This window comes from Hakea prostrata, chromosome 3 (assembly GCF_041222555.1).
Source record: "Hakea prostrata isolate BN-2017 chromosome 3, UWA_Hpros_2, whole genome shotgun sequence".
Classification (NCBI taxonomy): domain Eukaryota; kingdom Viridiplantae; phylum Streptophyta; class Magnoliopsida; order Proteales; family Proteaceae; genus Hakea; species Hakea prostrata.
The window spans coordinates 57,989,790-58,010,516 of record NC_142602.1 but is presented as its reverse complement, the minus strand read 5'-3'; the positions used below and the strand labels follow the sequence as shown (position 1 = coordinate 58,010,516).

Sequence of the window (20,727 nt, the reverse complement as noted above, 5' to 3'; positions counted from 1 at the left end):
AGATATGCTGGTTAAGTGATCCCATGAGTACTACTACCCTTTCGATAGGGGTTATTGAAGCCGGTTAACCCGTGATATCAGTGGAAAGGTCCTGTGAGCATCAAGTAGGCCCATTTCCATCATGAGGATGGTAGGATTGCATATGTATAGAGTTTGGGCTCATGTTACTTCAGCGCGATGTGTTATTTTCATGGGGAAGCCACAGGAGCGTCCACTTATATATATGTGGATGACCATAGGGTTGAGAAATGGAATCCAACAGATGTCTCCCGTTAAGGATCCCATTTCTAGGTGGATAAGAATATCGGACCAATAGATGCCTCCCGTTGAGAAATGATATCCGGACCATATGTAGTACGATGCCATATGACTATGAATTGGGCCTAGAGTTGTCCTTGATACGTGCCAGTTCTCATGTCAAATGATGAGGTAAAAGAGTGGTGACCTATACCCCCAACCATGGGTTGATGTGGCTTGACCCAACAACTGCAGACAACCTAATAGACATTTCTTGTTAAGGGAGAACCGCCCAGAGGAAGCTAGTGTATAGCTTAATGTGTATCTATCATAGAGACTTCATGATAGAGTTAGAAGCATGAGTTCTTATTCATTTAATTATTCATATTATTATTATAAATCATATAAGTTTGATTTAGGAAATTGTGAATGGATGCTTGATATGTAATTAAGTTGACCTCACTAAGTTTTGTTGAACTCATTCATTTTATGTGTATGTTCTTTTAGATCTTGCTACAGGCTATGAGGACTCCATTCAAATGGAGGATTCGTCGTCAGCAAAATATTTTGAGGGAGCGACTTGACTTGCATGGATCTTCATGCCCATGCTCGGATTGCTCCTATAAAAATTGGTACTAGTGGAGATCCAGTGATATCTTTAGAGACAATAGTGTCCCTCATAGCTTTATGTTATATCTTCACTTTAAACCTTTAGAAAGGGGCAATGTCGCCTTCCATCAAAGTAACTAGAATTTCCGCTGCAAACTATTCTTTCTTCTAAACTCTAATGATTAGATTAATTAGCTTTAGATAATGATTTTGACTTTAGGTTGATGGATGACTTTAAGTCTATAACTTCATTTGATAATTCAGTTTCTATAACTTTAAATATTGATCTTTGATTTATTCATGTCCTTTGATTATACTATGTCGTATGGTTGTATGGATTTGGCACTGAACTTCGGTCCTGCAGTGTACCACCCCCATAGATATTCGAGTATGACCAGATCCAACTGGGTGTGATGTGACACTAGATCTAACCCCAACTGACTTTGTTGTCCCTAAACCCATTCCTCGAAATCCAAGACCCCACTGAACTTGTTAACATCCTCGGTATTTGTAGGATTATGAATGCTCACTTACCCCGTCTCAAAAATCCTCGACAATTAATAGTTCAAGTACTCCTTATCCCTCCCTAACTTTGTGAGTGATAATCACTTTACACCTCCACATTAGCTTTCCTCACCTCCTTATCTAATGATAGTTAACTATCTACTTTTACTGAAGCTATGCAGCACCAAGCTTAACCTGATGCAATAAAGGCTGAAATCATGACCTTAACTCATAATTAAAATTGATATCCTGTTTTATTATGTCAAAACCCACCCAGCCGGATCCGGTCATACCTGAATACCTATGGGGTGATACACTATAGGACCACGGTTCAGTGACAAACCCATACAAACATATGATACAGCGTAATCCAAGGACAAGAATAAATCAAGTTCAAATACTAAGTTATAAAATCTCAATTATCAAGAGGTTACAACCATCCAGTAACTAAAGTTAAATGTTAACTAAAGTTGATCAAAAGAATATTACAGTCTGAATGAAAAGAATAGTTTGTTTGCAGCAAAATTAAACTAAACTAATTCTCTACTAGAACTAGCTCCATAGGAACAGTGCTGGCACTAGCATGAAGCTCCATGCAAGTCCAGTTGCATCTTCATAAAAGTTTTCCGACGAGGGATCCTTCATTTGAATGGAGTCCTTATAACCTGCAATATAATCTAAAAGAAACATACATATAAAATGAATGAGTTAAATAGAACTCAGTGAGGTCAACTTAACAATATATCATCCAATCAGTCACAAGTTCTCACATCATATATATAAGTTTAATGATGGTAATGTAAATGATGATGATAGTATACCTAATGAATGAATATGATGTTATGCTCCTAACTCTATCATGAAGTCTCTACGGTAGACACGTATTAAGTTAAACACCAGTTTCCTCTGGTAGTCTCAGTCACTCTCCCTCATGGCACTCAAGCACGTCTTTTGTGTTCTCCACGGTAGTTGGGTCAAGTCACATCAACAATGGCTAGGGATTAGGCCACCTCTCTCTCACATCACCATTGGTTTGAGAAATGGCGCATGCAAGGATAACTCTAAGCCAAATGCAAAGTCACAAAGTCTTATACTACATGTGATCGAGATACATTCCCTCATGCCTAGAGCCCTTTTGGTCCGCATATCCTTCTCACCTAAGAATGTTATTCCTCACGTCACTCTAGCACGTCTTTCGGAATTATCATCCCTTAACCCTATGGTCATCCACATATGTTGGGGTAGATGCCTCTCATGTCTCCTGACGACACTCAAGCCCGTCTTTTGGAAGTCCATGAGCCCAACCCTAACATAACCAACTCTACCATTTCATGATGACAGTGGGCCTGTTTGATGCACACAAGACCCAGCCACTAACATCACAGGTTAACCGGCTTCAATACCCCTATCAAAAGGGTAGTAGTACTCATAGGGTTATCTAACCAAACACTTATAGACACCTAGCATTCATGTACTTAGGTCTAAATGCATATTCATATAAGGTCACTAGGGTAATGGGCAAACCCACAACCCTAGTTGGTAAATAGAGACAAGGGGACTAAGTCTCAAAACCAATCCCACACATGTTCATAGCATCATTCACAAGATTCGAATAAAATAGAAACAAACATACTTTCTTACCTTTCATTCATACAAAGTCACAAGACATAAGATATCAAAAGTAATGCAAGATATCAATGATGAAAGTTAAATAACAACATCAAGCATACAAGATATGATTAAATACATTCCTCACCTTTCAAGTTAGTTAAGCTCTCCAAAGTCTCACAATGCTCACCCAAGAGCATGTAATTAAACCCAAAATAACACTAGTTGCATAAGAGAAAGAATAAGTACTAATTGGGAATCAATTAGGGTTCAAAAGAGGTCCAAAATACACTTCTCGATATTGCCGGTTGAATGGCCAGTTGTATAGGCTTACAGGACCAATGTTGCGTGGAAAGAATCCACAATCTCCCTTGGTTTTCTTTTCTCCCAAACCCTCAGCCACACTTTAACAATAAGAAATACATTTTATGATGAGTGGGGGCATTAAATAAGGTTTTTAAACCTGTTTTCCAGAAACTACCCCGAACTGGGCATTGGCGATCAAACTAGGGTGGTCAACCGACTTGATCAACCAGCCCTTGGTTGACCCCTCTACTGAGGTCTGATTTCAGTGATTTTTGGTATGAAAGAGGTCTTTCAAGGACCCATGTTTGGGTATATTTACCGTCGTTTGGATTTTCCTTCATCGGTTTCCGGACGTGCCAAAATCTCTTTTTAATGCCTTCATGATTGACTTTCCCTGAAATGGGCATTGGCGATCGAACCAAGGCGGTCAACCGACCTGATCAAACAGCCCTTAGTTGACCCCTCTATTAAGGTCTGATTCCAATGATTTTTGGTATGAAAGAGGTCTTTCAAGGACCTACGTTTGGGTATAGTTACCTCGTCATTGGGATTTTCCTTCATCGGTTTCCAGACGTGCCAAAATCTCTTTTTAATTCCTTCATAATTGACTTTCTCTCTCCTCTTAAATTATAAGAGAGTGGTCGAGTCATCAATAGGGTCATCCAATACCATAGGGTCTACTTCCAAACCTTTGGGCTCGACTCGAATGCCCCACAGTTGTCGCATACTCGAGTTCCAGGTTCGCAGTCCTGAAACCATGGGTTAAAGGGTTAGAAATCTGGGGGATTTCACATATTACCATCTAACAAGAAGGCTATTGGGTCTACGTGGGTCTATAAAACTAAATAAAAATCCTAATGAGACTAATGAGCATTCCAAATTGCGTTTGGCTACAAAGGGTTACACCTAAGTGGAAGGGGTTGATTTTCATTACACTTTTTCCCCCATGGCCAAATTACTAACTATTCGTGTTCTCTTAGCTATTGCTACAGTTTGTAGATAGCCTTTGCAACAAACAGGTGTCTATAATGCATTTCTTCAAGGCAACATTGATGAGGTTTATATGCTTCTAGCCCCTGATTATTGACGTAAGGGGCGAAATTTAGTTTTTAGACTTCATAAATCACTATATGGATTGAAACAGACATCACACTAGTGGTATTCTAAATTTTTTTTTTCTGGTTTATGTTCCTTTGGATTTTGTCATTCAGAATTTGATCACTCAATATTTTCACTTCATAGTGGCACGGAATCTATCTTTATCTTACTCTATGTTGATGATCTACTTATTACAAGCTCCAATGTTCATTTAGTTGATGAGATCAAGAGAATGTTGCATCTTAAATGTCACATTAAGGATCTTGGTACTCTCAAATTAGATTAAAGTTGTCTCCTCATTTAGTGGGCTTTCTTTCGATTAATAGAAGTATACACTTGATATTTTGAATGATAGTGATCTCCTTGTTACTTGAGCAAAATTTAAAACTTGACATTGCAATAATTACTAGTCTTCTTGATCCATCGTATTATTGATATCTATTGATCACTTGATTCATTTGACTGTTGCACATTCAAATATTGTCTATGCCGCCAATATCTTAAATTAGTTTATGCACCAAACAAGACAACCCCATCTTGATGCTACTCATCTACTCCTTCACTACCTTGAGGCTACAATTGGGCACAATCCTCATTTCTCGTGTTCTTCCACCTCATAGTCACATGCCTATTGTGATTCAGATTGGGCTAGTTGCCCGATGACGTGCCATTCTACTACTATCTATTACATCCTTTAGGGAGATGGTCTCATTTCCTTGAAGGCTAAGAAATAATATACCATATCACGCTCTTCAGTAGAGCAAAAGTATCATGCTATAGCTATAGCCACTTGTTTTACCAAAAAAAAAAGCCTATAGCTACTTGTGAAGTTAGTTGGTGACAAACTGTAATGCTTTTCAAATCCATAAAAGTAATTGGCAAAAAGCCTCTTTGGGAGCTTCATGTGGTGAAGAACCAAAGGTGGTGTGTGTTCAGAATCCATCATGCCATTGGAGATGGAATTTCTTTGATGTCTCTATTTATTTCTATTTGCCGGAAAGTCAATCAACCAGATCAGATGACAACGATTCCTACATTTTCTTCTTTTTCTTCATCAATTTCAAGGACTAAACATGATCAAGAGAATGGAATCTCTAGGAGAGTAAGGAGGATATAGGGGTTTTGTTTGAGATTAGTCATGGTTGCTTGGTTTACTTCGACTTATGTGACGAAGATTCTGCTTAGAAGCTTTTGGGTAAAAGACCAAAAGACCACCATAAGCAGCGGCGAAGGGGTGGAGATGTGCCCGAGGAAGATTGCCACTGCCAAGCTCAGCATCGACGACATGAAAACTTTCAAGAAAGCTCTCGTTAATGCGGTAATAACTTCATGGGCTTTTTACATGCAAGCCCTTAAAACAAATTTATACTTTGTGCACCCGTCTAAAAAGTTACAAATTCCCCCTCCAACACTAACGCTATCAAAGGGTTGTTTCTTTTGGTAGAAAATGGTTGTTAACTGTAAAACTAGAATGACCATTCTATCCTTATGCTTCTTTCCACACGATGGTCCTCCGGAATTTTCTCCATAATGGACCATTCATTTTCTTTAGATGTGTGACATGTGTCCTAACATCACATCAAAGAATTGAAATCTATTTACAAATCACACCAAAGGATTGTGATTAAATAAAAAAAATAAATTGATGTGACTTATAAATGGATCTCAACTTGTAATGTAATCATGATTCAAAATTTCGCGTGGTGTCACTGTGTCAATGGCTGGCGACACCAGGCTAAATATTGGGTAACTTTTTGCAGAGGTTCGATGAAAAATTGACCCCCAGTTTCAAGGGGCATTTCGGGTCATTTTAGCTTGAATTTTGACGTGTAGCCTAATTTGAGGCCAATGAACACATTAGGAGTGTTATTTTAACCTAAACATCACCTAAAATAATGTTCGTATTCATCACATGTCCGACTATATGTAGGCAAAAGCTGCGAAACTGGAAGTCTGGAAACTCATATAAACCAAATCATCTCAAGTCTACAATTCATTATACAAGTACATGGAGTCATCTAATCATCTCAAATCTCCAACTCTCAATTCCAAGTACTGTGCCTAGGTGGACCCAACTCCCATTGACTGTGCTCTCTCCAACCCATCCTCACCCCCAACAAATTTACATATTGATCCCATCTCATTTGATACTGATAGTGCTCCAGATAGTCATCAATTGCAAGAGAACTCCCATATGAGGGAAGTGAGAATAGGGCCAAGGATGGTGTTGCATGCCTGATGATGCTACTATTGGTGCCAATGATTGTGAAGTTATGGACTCCTTAATAGACGTTGACCTCGAGAGACCAAGCTCATGGCAACTATCATCCTACAAGTACCCATAATACGAAGTACTAGAGGGGATACCCATACCCCTACCATATTGTCCATGAGAAGGAGGGAAACCATAAATACCGTTAGGACCATAAGCTAATGTGAAGCCTACAGACTCATCCAAGCTCATGGACCCCATTACTCCTGTTAAGTTGTCTGCCGGATTCGAAGGATTTAAATAAGAACCATAGGATCCGTAACCATAAGATATGTGTGGGAAGGTGACATCATCATAACCACCTTTGTGTTGTTGTTGTTTCCCATGGCACTTCCCCTTCCGGTGGTGACTCGTATCAAGATATTTTTTACCACAATACTGCTCACCACCATGATCCTAATCCTGGGTGGCATGTGTGAAATGACTCTCCCCAATGTATCTGAGTGGGGGCTGCAGTGTCTCTGGTAGTGGAACATGCAAACGCTCTTCAAGGCCTCTGCCACCACCACCACAACCATCATCATCATCCCTCGCAATCTGATTGGAAGTGAGTGTGTCATCTGGATCATCGTCTGCCGCTCTTGCATGCATGGTGCCACCATCCAATCCTCATCAACAATACTAGCTCCCTTTGCATGTGCTTGCCAATCTTGAGAGGTCATAAACTCATCCACATCAACCCCTGCAGCTTGAGCTAGCTTTGGGTCAGGCCTCCCTCCAGGTTGGTCCAACATCGGCTCACCCCTATCCAACATCCACTAAAGTGAGGGGATCTTGCTTATCTGTGCCCACCTCAAATATATTATTAAGATCAATGTACTGCCAACTATTCTTAGCCTGCTCCTTGACATGTTGTGTCTTCAACCTCCTATTGTAGTAAAAAAAAACTAGATCATTTAGGCATTGGCTTCCCAACCAGTTCCTCCTCTTGGAGTGGATCATGTTAAATGTACTCCAATTCCTCTCACACCCAGAGGCAGAGCAAGTTTGAGACAGGATCCTGATTGCCAATCTCCGAATGTGGGATGCACTATTCCCATAGAGATACCACCACTCAGGTGCATTATCACAAAAACATTATGTTAGACCTTTAATATATAACATCAAATCTACTTATCTTTGAATTATACATTTACACATCTAATGATATATGTATCTAACCTGGATTACTAGTTTCTCTACCCCATACAACAACATCTCCACTAAAAGCCCCAAATGTGTCCCTAAACAACTTGATATGCAATAGTACAATCATTTGTATTGATTGGTTAGCTAAATTCTTTAAACAATAAATTCAAGTTCTAATCATTTGAAATTCCTGATGTCTCACCTCGTTTTGGGAAAATGATTGGAGCATCGGATAGGGCTCCAACCCCGAAATCATTTGTAATAGAGCATCCAACAGGTTTGTGTCCAACCCCAAATGTTCATTATATTGATATCTAGAGTTTAGAAAATAGGTTGTACAATTAAAAAAGCTTATAATTAGAAGTTAGAGTTAGGATTGAATGAATTACCAATACCTACAACTACATGTCAACAACCCACAATACTTACTTACCAGTCCTATGTAGGGGATGCATCAGATGAGCAGTCAATTGTGCATACACAATATCCACGAAAGCCCAATGCCCTCTAGGGTTTGCTGCCTCTATAACAACCTTCCTACACTCAAGGGTTGCATACAGGTGGGGCATAGTGGGTCCCCTCAAGGAAGAGTCCACCATTGCAAGACCTTTATAATAGGCTCTAAGGTCTGCAACACTACAATAAAATTTCTCTAGAACTCATCAGATGATATTGTATTCTGTGCCTTACGCCTTTTGGTCATACTAAATTATCACAAACTCATTAGTCAATAGATAGTAGATAACTAGATATACAAGATAATCATAGACCCATAGTATAATAATTCGTAAGATGAAATAGTAGATAGTTATCTTACTTGGATCCAACCTAACGAAACCACTCCTGGGATGCAAACATGGATCTGAGGCTCGACTTCTTCTCCTGCATACTGCTCAAGGCAACAAAATTCGTCGCAAACCTTGTCGGACCAGGTTGCACCAACTCACCTCCACATGATCTCCTCATCATGGCCATATCAATGTTATGATTATAGATGAAGTTGGTCACCTGTCTAGCCCTTTCAACTATGTTGTGGACAATGATAATTTTTCCAATGTCCTTCAGTATTAGGTCAATCGAATGAGCTGCACAAGGTGTCTAAAAAAGATGATAGTCCAGTGAACTCATCAACACTTCATTGGCCTTTTTGAAGTTGAAGCCATTGTCAGTGACAATTTGCACCACATTCTTCCTCCAAAACTCATCAGAGACCAATGATATATGTGTGGTCTTTCGTATGACTAGTAGTAACCGCTGATTTCAAGAAAATGGTTTACTTGTCACAGTACACAATAAGATGATGGACTTTCTCATCTAACCAGTCCATCCATCAGACATGATAGTGCATCCATATGTATCCTAGAAGGGTTTCATATTGTCTATATACTGTTGCAACTCTTTATTCTCCTCATGAAGGAGGGTGGTCATTAACTCTGTAGCGGTGGGACCCTCATATCTAGGGCATGCATCTGCAATAGTATCAATCATGTGTCTGTAGTATGGACCCTGTATTGTGTTTGCTGGAACGGAATTGTAATACATCCACATTGATACTGCCTTTTTTACCTTCTTGGCCATACCTTTCCGTGCACCAGAAATCTTGGGCTACTTGGCCCCCTTTTTCCTAAAAATTTTAGGATCCCACTCCATAATCGGGTCCCTACGGTGTGGATAATCAAATGGTGTTGGTTCTGCTAGACCTGATGTATGAGGGGCTCTCTAACTCTGTGATTTGGTTAACATGCCAAATGCACCACCCCTTCCCCCAAATTTAGATTGTCTAGCCCCTGCAGCCCTAGAGGGACCAACTCCTGAAGCTCTAGCTTTGGCCCTATCCTACTCTTGATGATGCAATCACCTGCTTTCTGCCATGACCTGCCACATGTCCCTCTCCTTCTGATCTCTTGCCTCATCAATAGGATCAACATCTTGGTCATCATCTGAATCATCTCTGTATCATGATGGTCCCCTCACTGCATCATCTAGTGTTTTGTTCACTCTCCTTTGATCATCTTTCTTCTTCCTCTTCACTTTCTGTAAATCCCTAAGTGCCTTTACTATTTCTGGATGGGCCTCTGTAAATGTGGTCACATACTTCAAACTCCCAGTGATGTGACCCTTAAACTTGCTGATGCCACCTCAGTAGATTCTCTTCCCACATAATTTATATTGTGTTTTATTCTTACCTCTATCAATAGCCACACAGTATTGCCACACTGGGTCAGTTCTCCCTCCTACTACTGGTCTCTCAAGCTCTTGTGGTTGTGGCTGTCCCAGTGAACTCTAGTGTGGATGTCCCTGTCCACTCTGTGATCGTGGTTGTCCCCATCCACCCCGTTAAGAACCAGCTCCCCTCTGACTCCCACTAGCAGACATGATGACTGTTGCATTCAAAATGATTGCATAAATCACTGAACAACACTAAAATAATTTTTTCTATACAAATAAACAATCATGTATGATGTACTCATGTACCTAAGTATAAGTGAATAACTAGCAAATCTTCATTTGATTTTACAAAATGAATTTTTACAAATTTTTGGACAATATATATATATCTATATATCATACTACTTTTATAAAAGCATGTACTCTACCTTTTCCGCAAATCTTTTTCTGTCCTTTTCTGTCCTTATCATTGTTCCAAATACCAATAATGTTGTACTATTTGCTATTTCTTTACTTATTTTTACAAGGATAATTTAGATATTTTAGTCATAAATTATTATTAACTTATCATTAATTTTAATCCCTCTCTTAATTTCTCTCTTGACCTCTCTCAATCTCTCTCAAACTTTGTCGCTCTCTATATCCCTCTCCTCTCGAACTCTCTCTGAATCTCTCTCTAAATCAGCACTCTCTTTAGATCTCTCTGAATCTCTCGCTCGATCTCTCTCGAACCTCTCGATCCCCTCAATCTCTCTCAAAGTCTCTCGGTCTCTCAATCTCTCGATCTCTCAATGCCTAATCCTTTATTTCGGAAGGCCTTCACCCAACCATGAAATTACACGAACCAACCTCCTCTTCCACTAGACCTCTCAAAGATAGCTGATCAAACCATTAAATTGGGCGGTGGACTATGTCAGGTATGTGCTATTGTACGGTTATCTTTTCAGGTATGTAGCTAACTGTTATGCCCTTCTTCTTTTTTCAGATGATTGTTGGGCTGAAATATCTCGAGATGTCAAGGTTTGCTGGCTATTTCTCTATTTTATTTTATTTTTTGAATTTCATAAATTTTATGGAAAGATAGGAAAAATCCAGTTCATAAGACGATTTCTTTTTGGGTTTTCTCGTTTAGTGTGTGTGTATACGCTGTGATGAACATCCTTGTGCCAAAGATTAGGCTTTTCGGAGTTGAATCGGTGACGGCAACACAACCCTCTAAGAAGTTTTGAGCTTTTCTTTCGTCTATTTTGTTTTCCTCTTTATTAGGGTTTTTGCTTTTCGCAGAGAAATATTTCGGTTTTGTGTCGAGTTTTTATCAAACTAGGGTTACTTTATAGCTTTGGGTGGAGAGGTTGATAAGAGGGAGAATGCGAGATGAAGATGAATTCATGTCTGTCAATCCCCTGAATATCAAAACTGTGTTGTCAACTCATGAATCCCGACAGGTTCTGATCGTAATCCCTTCTTCATCTCCTCCCGATGGCTTCTGGTTTCTGGTAATCTTTTAAAATTAAGTTTTTATAGGTACTTTGATGGTGCTTTCAACCTGGGCTTTTTTCTCTTTTGGATATTGGATCTCCTAGAAATTTAAGGAGGTAGAATTCTAAAGGTTTATATTTTCAAACAATTTCCCCAGTTTGATTTTCTGAGCAGATGATGAAAGATATTACTTTGAAACTGATGTTCCATGAAGTTTCTAATATCGAGCTTTTTAAAACTGATGCTCAGTTTGCCTCTCTTCTTCTACTTTATCAGCCGTGATTTATCTGTTCTTGGAAGGAACGGTTTTCTAAGAAGAAAAATATTATTGGCTTCTCTTGATAAAACTCGATCAAATCTCTAAAATCAACAGCAGTACAGCTTATTTTTGGTAGAAATGATCGGAATTGCAGTTGCATCATAAATAAAATTTAGGCGAGAAGCAGCTAGAGGACGGCGTACACATTCATTCCTTGGAGGAAGTGTCTAATGGAAAAACATAACGTAGTGGGGGCAGCTTAGATGGCGCTCCTGCAACTGAGAATAGATAAATACCTCACGTTGCTTCAAGACTGTGTTGCCCTGTTTGTCCTTCCTGTTCAGGAAACTCTCATTCTTGAGTCTCTTCAACATCTCCACTAAGACTCCAAAGGCATTTAATTTGTTGTTTTTCACAGCAAGGTGAAGTGCAGTCTCACCTTGAATCGTCCCCTCTCCTGCAGATCAGGACAAGGTGATATCAACTCTCTTATAACATCCATTCTTCCTTTCATGGCCGCATAATGAAGAGGAACTCTTCTCTCTCTCCCTTTGAGGCAGCACAGATGGTTGCCAGTCTTCAACAGCTCCCTCACCATATCTAAATCCCCTTTAGCAGAGGCTATGTGAAGAGGGTTGAGCCCACAAAATTTGAAAGTGATTCTTTCTTGACCAATTTCTGATTTCTCCAATGAAGCTAGAGATAGGAAGGTTGCAACATAATTGCACTTTCATGTATATGTTTTCTGTGTCTTACTAGATCATGTGTCAGATGTTTTTGAATATTATTTACGAAGTTTCTTAAACTGTGGTTTCAAGGAATATTTAACTATGGATCATGGCTTGTTTGGTTTTGTGTCATCAGTGCTTGTTTTCATTTTTGCTCCTGTGGGACTGGTTCCACTTTGATTGTTTATTTATTTCTCCATGGACTTACAGAGGGATACTATTCAAGTGACATCAAATTTTGCTCAACGTCACCAACTCCCAACATGCTTGCACCAGTGAGTAGACCTGTTTGCACACTTATGCTCTTGAAGCTTCCAGAACACTAATCTAGTATATCACATTTTCTTTTCTATAATCTGGTTGACAAAGTGTACTTGTTTCGTGGTGTATCGAATGACTTGCTTTTTCAGCTGGTAAATCCATAAGAACAATCACTATACTTCCAATTTTGTGACTAATGTGTTTCTTCTCACCTTGTTTTCCTTTATTGGTCAAAATTACTAGGTCTTTGAGACGAAAACCGAGTATTTTCCCCCCAAGGAAGATGTGATTTTTCACGTGTAATAATCCTCTTTATCTCTTTTTGTTTTTGAAGTTTTTGAATACTCTTTCTTGTACTTATTTTCCATGTACTTACTCTCCCTCTCAAAAGTTCCACTGATTATTCCCTCATCCCAAACTTGATTGTTTATTTCAATTGTCTTCTTTCTTAATATAAAAAATTTCTTTCTCTTTTTGACTTGATATCTTTTCTCTCTCATATGGTCACGTGCATTTGCATGTATCATTACTTTACTAGTATATATATAGGTTGTTCATATCAAAACTAGTGATGGAACCACATGCAAAAATTTTAAAAAAATAAAAAAAAAAAATAAAAAAAATAAAAAACTTTTCCCCCTCCTCCCCCCTTTTTTTTCTTTTTTTTTTAATTTTTTTTTATAATAAAAAAAATATTAAAATAATTTTTAAAAAAAAAAATAATTATTTTTTTTGTAAAAAAAAATTTTTTCTTGTGGGGTCCCTATATCAGCTCATGGAGTTTCACATATGTTTTTTGTATCATCATACAACATATATTATTACCAAAAAAATCATACAACAAATATAAAAAAAAAATAAATTTCATAACCATCCAAACAACATTATGGCATGCATTTGTCAAAAATTAGTTGGAGAAGAATGTTTACTATGCAAAATCCCTCTTGATCGACAGAAACAACGCAATATCCGGAAATAACGAAGCAAGATGTACTTATAGATGTCGAAAATTGGACCAAAATATGGTGAAAAGTGCAAGAAATAAGAGAGAGAGAGAGAGAGAGAGAGAGAGAGAGAGAGAGAGAGAGAGAGAGAGAGAGGCTCTGGAGAAGTTTGGAGAGGAGAGAGAAAATATAAAAAATCAAAGTGAAATTCAGTCAAAGATTCGACCAACATTCACTTATATCATCAACGATCAAAAAAACTGACATATGATGATTTATCGTCGATATATTGTATATGTCATGTCACCCCCCCACGATAGGGTGATATATCGACGACACTTTGTACTATGAATGTAATGTTAGGACACATGTCACCCATCCACAAAGAAATGGATGGTCAATTTTTGACAAGGAAATGGACTAGATATCAATTCATGGCCCTCCCCTCTCAAGAGGGAGTTAGCAGTTGGAAAGAAATAAAGAAAATAATTATTTTTTTAAAAGGTAAAAGTAAAAAAATATAAATATTTTTTTGTGGGTAATGTAAAAATATAGAATCTCTCTAGTAGATTCCTATAAAAGGTAGACAAAGAAACAATGAAAAATTACACCATTCATTGAAATTCCTTTGGTACCAGGGGCAAAACTCTGTCTCCCCCCAAGGAGTAGTCAAGTCAAGGCTTGCGTAAGCTAGCTCAAACAAACCAATTTTGTTGAGGTCCTGTGTAATTAATGCGCTGGACCGTCAAGCGAGCCGTCCGATTAAATCGGACGGCTCGCATCATCTTTCCATTAAAATAATGTAAACAACCTGTAAAAGCAGCTTTTTGGGAACAGTTCGGTCCAATGACGCTAAACCGGTTCGACGAGGGCGGTTCGACTTTCTCTTTGGAGTTGTAGTATATGTTATAGATGTGTTTTATAAAACACAACGTACATACAATTGTTTTATACCTTTAACAAAATACAATTGTATACGATACGAAGTGATTTCAAACCCATGCGTTGGTAAATTTTGAATTTCAAAATATTTTGAAAAACACAAAACCCATTCTTTCACCGCCCAACCCTCATTTCATTTGTGAACGATTTCGAGCTTTGACGTTCTGGAGAAGAAGAAGAAGAGGTTGAAACTGAACCACAAAGTGTAGCGCGACTGTGATGCAGATGAATTTCGACGATGACGAAAAGGAATTGGAAGCCATAGCGAAACAGTTGCGGCAGCTTGACGAGTTGAAAGCTTCCCAGTTTTGATCGAAGCAGAAGAGGTATAGCTTGAAGCAGGATGTAGCTTCAGTCGCAGGTCGCTTCCCAGTTTTCGATCGAAGGAGAAGAAGAATCTTGAAGCAGAAGAAAGAAGCCATAGTTTGAGGTAAGGTTCCAGGTGTTCGGGGTCCCTCTTCGGTTCTTCCATCTTTCCTTGCAATTGATCCCATTTTGATCGAGGCTCTGACGGAGAAGAAGAAGAAGTAGCCTGAAGCAGCAACTTGAACAAGAAGAAGCCCTAGTTTGGGTACTCGTTCTAGCGTTTGGAGCTTTCATGGAGAAATTCGTACTAATTCCTCCAACTGCTTCTACTGAACTCCAAGGCCTTACTTTTCAAAGACATGTCTAACTCTTTTCTCTCTTCGTTTACTTCTTTTGACTTCTTTCATTTTTCTTTAACTTGTCTATTTATTTGCAATTTCTGAACTGGTCTTGAAATTTTGGGTTTGTGTGAACAGATTTAATGTTGAAGGGTATGTGACTGGATTTGGTCATCCGGATTGGGCCAAGACCCACTCGGCTGCTGTATCAACTGCTCCTGTTGTTACAGCTCTCCTGAATGCTGGTGCCACATCTGTTGGTAAAACCGTCTTAGATGAATTGGCCTACAGGTATGTTCCATTTATTTATTTTTTATTTGAACAATTTCTGGGATGAAGAGCTGTTCATGTTTTATGTTTAATATTTTGTTGCCTTTTAGTTTTTGATTTCAGTCTCAATGGGGAAAACATACACTACGGAACACTTGTTAATTCTTCTTTCCCAGATCAGATTCCTGGAGGATCTTCAAGTGGGTCTGCTGCAGCGGTGGCAGGGAACCTTGTAGATTTCTCCTTAGGTCCGAAACATTCACTCTCTTGAGATATTATCATCTTGTTTTTTCTTTCCCCCTGATGTTCTCATACAAACCCTTCTTTTACTGTTGGCGTTTTCCTTCCAGGCACTGACATTGGAGGAAGTGTAAGAGCCCCTGCAGCATACTGTGGAATTTAAGGGATTTGGCCTTCGCATGGTGTTGTTCCCATTAGTGGTGTTGTTCCTAATTCACAAAGTTTTGATACAGTTGGTGAGTTGCTAATACGGATTTTCAATCTTTTTTTCTTGTTATGTATACTTTTTTTTGTGATATATTTTTCAGAAACGCTTTCATGGTCTATGTCGAAGCATGTTTACTTAAATCGTGTTAATAACATTATTATAACTATGAGGCCATGAGCCATGAGAATCCCCACCTATTCTAAACTTAGAATTTAACCAATATCATGGTTTGAAATGTTGATTGAATGTTGAAAAGTCGGTTAAATATTTCACTTGTAATGGGCGTGTAATGATCCCAAATACAAAGACTATTGTATTTCTTCAAATTTAATGAAACATTGAAATTTTGGTAAAAAAGTTGAGATGCACATTCTTTTATAAATCACCGAAGATTCATCCATCTCTTACTCATCTAAGGTCCCATGATAAAATTGAAAAAAACTATGTGCATTTAAACTTCAAGAAAGAGATCCTGAAATGTTTCCATTATTTATTTATTTTTATGGTTTTTGGTGAATAAAAGTTTCATTACCAACAACTTGGAGGAGAAGGGGGGCTGGGGTGGGATGGGATGGGATGGGAGGGGATCTATTTGGGGCATGGGAGAGCCACATAAGCCTCAAGCCGTAGGAAGGTGGGGCCAGAAGACTGTGAAAGATATACAACTAGATATCAGGATATTTATAGGGTTGTATTTAAATGATGCAGCCTCAATTGAATGGAGTTCAAATATACCTGGATCTTGTAACAAAAACAGCTCCATTTGCTAAAGGGGTTGGCTTTGGGGTAGTTTGGTTATGATGGGTGGGGTGCTTTTACAAAGTGATCTCAAATGGGACCCTAGGGTTTTGGCTCTAGTTGAAATGTTTACAGACCATTTGTTGGCAAGAGGAAAAGGGGTAGGAAAGATAAAAGAGTAGGACCCACTAGTAGTGGGGTGAGGTGGAAAAATAGGAAAAGAAAGGATTTTACAGAAAAGTTGAAAATGCAAATTCCATGTTAAATAAAACAATGTTTTCCCTCTTTGTTTCCACGAAGTCCTATCTAAAGTGATGGGACTTTGAAGAAGAGTGGGATGAGAAAAGTTGCTTTGCCAGGTAAGTTAACGTTTCCCCTAAATTATGGAGGTTTGTTTCTCTATTATTCCAACCCAGCTAAATAAACAAACCTAGATTTTGGTGTTTAGTGGAAAAGTTTCCTTTCTTCCAACCCTTTTTTCTCACCCAATTCTATTCCATCAAACAAATAGTATGTTAGGTTTTGTGATGGATAAGGTTAATGGTTTGGGGAGTGAAGTTTGAATCTGTACAAATTTGGGTTTAGGGTTTGAGATATGTGTCACACGGAGGGAAAACCTTGAGGTTGGGAACTGGGTTCTTAGGTGTGAGAATTGGATGAAACTTTATTCTGAGAATGGATATGATGGTATTGGAGGTGTCCTTCAAGTTTGGTTAGGTTTGGATGGTTAGATTAGGAGGTATTAGATTTCCTCGTTAATAAGGGTTCATAATATTCGACAAGTTGCTGGTTTCTAGGGATAGGAGGATCAGAGGTCAAGTTTGTGATGGATGAGGCTGTGAATGAAGTAAGGTCAGATGCTGGCGGCTGATTAGGGAGATCTAGTTCTGTTCTTTTGTGTGTGTGTGTGTGTGGAGAGGAAGTGGTCTGGTGGGGGGGGGGTGTTAGGGTTCAAGAAATGTAAAAAGGGGAATGGTGGGGATGGGCTCGCTTTCAAGCATACCTGCTGTAGAGCCTTGTCTTCTTGTGTGTAAATGGATTTGATGAAAAGTGTAGGCTGAATCCACAACCACAGTAGAATTTGGACTTGAACCACCAAGAACCTTGAAAAAACACCGTGGATTACTCACCAAGGATCCCAGCATCTTGGAGATTATCAATTATGGTACCAGTCTTATCATAGACTTTGATCAGACAAATCTCACAGAGAAGCTGCAAGTTGACAAACAACTAGCAAACTTAATCCCATCAACTGGTTTTTTTGGGGGGTGTATTTGTAGATTGCTAACTAGCCTTACAATGTGCTTCCCTCCTTGGAATAGGACTTGAAACCTGGCTGGACTAGGACTCTTATCTTAGGTAGAACTTGGACTCTTAAACTCGACTAGGACCTCTACTTCATGGAGACCATACAAACTAAAATTGACTAAATAAACAAACTGTAAAGATTTTTGAACTTGACTTAAGTTGGATGAATTACAAGCTATATCCTAAACTGAGAATTAGAAGGGCTTTGTACAGAAAATACTTCTAATACTACCACTACTGCTAGGCAGTAGTCTCTTGGTGCTGGGTTGCAACTCTGTGAACCCTATTTTGGTGTTGAAACTGCATCATCAAGCTAGAGTTGACATCAACGAAGATGTTTTCAAAATCAAGACAATAAAGTGGGTTGGAAGTCCATCTTCGGAGATTTTGCTCCATCCAAATGTGAGAGAGAGTGGCACCATTTTATTTCTTGCATTACAAATTGAACTGCCAGAAAAAGTGGTATCCAACTAAAACCTGTGTTTTATGTTATAAACTAGCAACCTAGGGACTGAAATTAACTGAAAAGAAAATGATCACAAAATTTGTAAACATGCTTAACTAGGCAATAATTGAAGTTTATGAGTTTTGGCCACCGAAATGATCCATTTCCTGAAATTTGGTACATTAGGTGGGATTTTGGCCCCTCTGTTGGCAGCCTTAAGCCAAGCAAATCCTGTTTCATCATTCCATTGCAAATCCCAAGATCAGTGACGTCTATGCTAAATTTTACTTGGTATGGTACTGGTAGTACATGACTACCATGCATTCTACCATTTTTATATGTCATGAAAAATGTATTTCTAAATACATTCATTTCACAAAGAGAACTGCAATGAACAAAACAAAAGTGAAGGTCCCATTAATAAAAACAAACAACAAATTAAGAGAACCCATCCAGTAGAAAAGAATTTTCAGGAATAAGACAACAAGAGGTATTGACAACATGACCAGCAGCCCATTTCATGAAAGGTATTGACAACATGACCACCAGCCCATGATTCCAATGTTGAGACTGAAACAACTTCAATGTTAGGAATGAGTTTTTTGATAGAATCAGGAGCAAGTGAACCTTGAACCAGCTTTCTAATTCTAGTGTGGTAGTTCCCTTGGAAAAACAGAGCAGCTGGGCCGACTGTTGACTACAAACTGACACTGGCTTATTGAACTTCTACAATCTGGTCTGGTAATACACCTTAGGCTTCTAATTTTGTCTTAATTCTGAATTTTCTTTGTGGGTTAAATGGGGCTAACTGGCTAAGTCATCCTTGATCATAGTTTTACATTATGTATGCCATACCAACAAAACATTTGAGTTCCTAATTCTATGTTCTGCCAAATTTGAAATGCTCTAATTCTGGGTTCATTGGAGTATTTCTGTGTTTATGTGCAGGATGACGGTATACTATTCATTATAGATCACCTAATATTAACTTGAACTGATTGACAGAGGCTGCATGGCAGGTCAAGGACAAGAGCAGAACTAAAATGCTTGAGGTTTTCTGTAGAAGCCACGTTCTGTCATAGCCTAATTTGATCTTAAGCAAAACTATATTCGTCCAAAGCAAATGCAACCCAAAAGAAACCTTATTGGGCTCAGTTAATTGTGGGATGGGTAATTTTTACTAGGTCTGCAAGGGAAATTGTGCATTGAACTTTGAAAGTTATGATCTTGAACCATATGACTGTTATTTTATTTTTAAGTGGAATTGAATATTGCTGATCATATAATTGTGTTGATATATGTTCTTTGGTGCATTTGTTGAACACTGACTTGAACTTTTGTAATAAGTGGTTTAAACATCATATCAGTGTAAAAAGGTCAGGGTGTTCGATTGCAAGTATGAGGGGTTTGTGTGTTGTCTACCCTCACACCTTTTGCCCCTTGGGCCGCATTGCATGATTGGTTTCACATGCAGAGTTATCTGCATGGGCCTTGCACATCTGTGGAGTGTTGATCAGCTGATATTTACTGCGTTGCTAAGTCAATGTTGCCCTTAGTTATTACCTTGGGCTTTCAGGATAAGCTGTTCTAGTAATATATCTTGAAGCCTTTCCCCGGTTTGTCGAAAACTGGAAGTAGCTTTAGTAGTAGTGGTGATTTTGAGCTCAGTGTCTGTATCCTGTGCAAGAGCAGTCGTGCGAGAGTTGAAAATTTAAGTAGATATGAATGCTAATTTTTTTATTTATTGTTTCTTACTGATTGAGTCATTTCACTCACATAATGTAATCCTTTTCTGTACTATATGCCAAGGATGTCCAGATCTACGAGATGATCATGTCTTCTTCTCAACAATGTTGCCATTTTCTTGTTCAACTGTCAAGACACATATGATAGATAGATGGCTGATTTGTTGCAAAACTATCATGAGAAATTCTATAAGCATATTAGGATGTTCTCACATAACCCTTTATTTGTAGCTTAGTTAATATTCTCTATTGCTCCAATGTGTGATTGCTTTTTCAGTTTAATTGGATATTGGCAATCATGATTTTCTTACTGCTTAGCTCCTCTGTTACAATCCAGGTGGGAGAAAGTAATAACACTGGGGCAGACATGATTTCAATATCAAGACTAAGCAAAACACAAGCCCGGTACCAATCTTTCTTCATATCCTAGTCCAAGATTACAATCACAATTAGAAACTGCCATCTCCAGAAGTTGAAGATGCAGAAGACGATGAGGAAGAGGATGAGGAAGAGGAAGGGGATGAAGAAGAAGATGTTGAGGCAAGCGGAAGTGGCAGCGAAGGTGGTAGTGGTGACGAAGATTGA

At 38.6% G+C, this 20,727-nt stretch overlaps 3 non-coding genes and 1 pseudogene across 3 annotated transcripts; all 4 read left to right on the top strand.

Moving 5' to 3' along the window:
- Positions 1–11,074: 11,074 nt before the first annotated feature.
- LOC149022606 (small nucleolar RNA U61) lies at positions 11,075–11,164 on the top strand. The gene has a single exon (XR_016172691.1). It is a non-coding gene; the product is annotated as a small nucleolar RNA U61 (small nucleolar RNA).
- Positions 11,165–11,300: 136 nt separating this feature from the next.
- On the top strand, positions 11,301–11,387 carry LOC149022605 (small nucleolar RNA snoR14). The gene has a single exon (XR_016172685.1). It is a non-coding gene; the product is annotated as a small nucleolar RNA snoR14 (small nucleolar RNA).
- A 191-nt stretch (positions 11,388–11,578) lies between these two features.
- LOC149022604 (small nucleolar RNA SNORD36) lies at positions 11,579–11,658 on the top strand. The gene has a single exon (XR_016172514.1). It is a non-coding gene; the product is annotated as a small nucleolar RNA SNORD36 (small nucleolar RNA).
- A 3,105-nt stretch (positions 11,659–14,763) lies between these two features.
- Positions 14,764–20,727, top strand: LOC149022603 (uncharacterized; annotated as a pseudogene).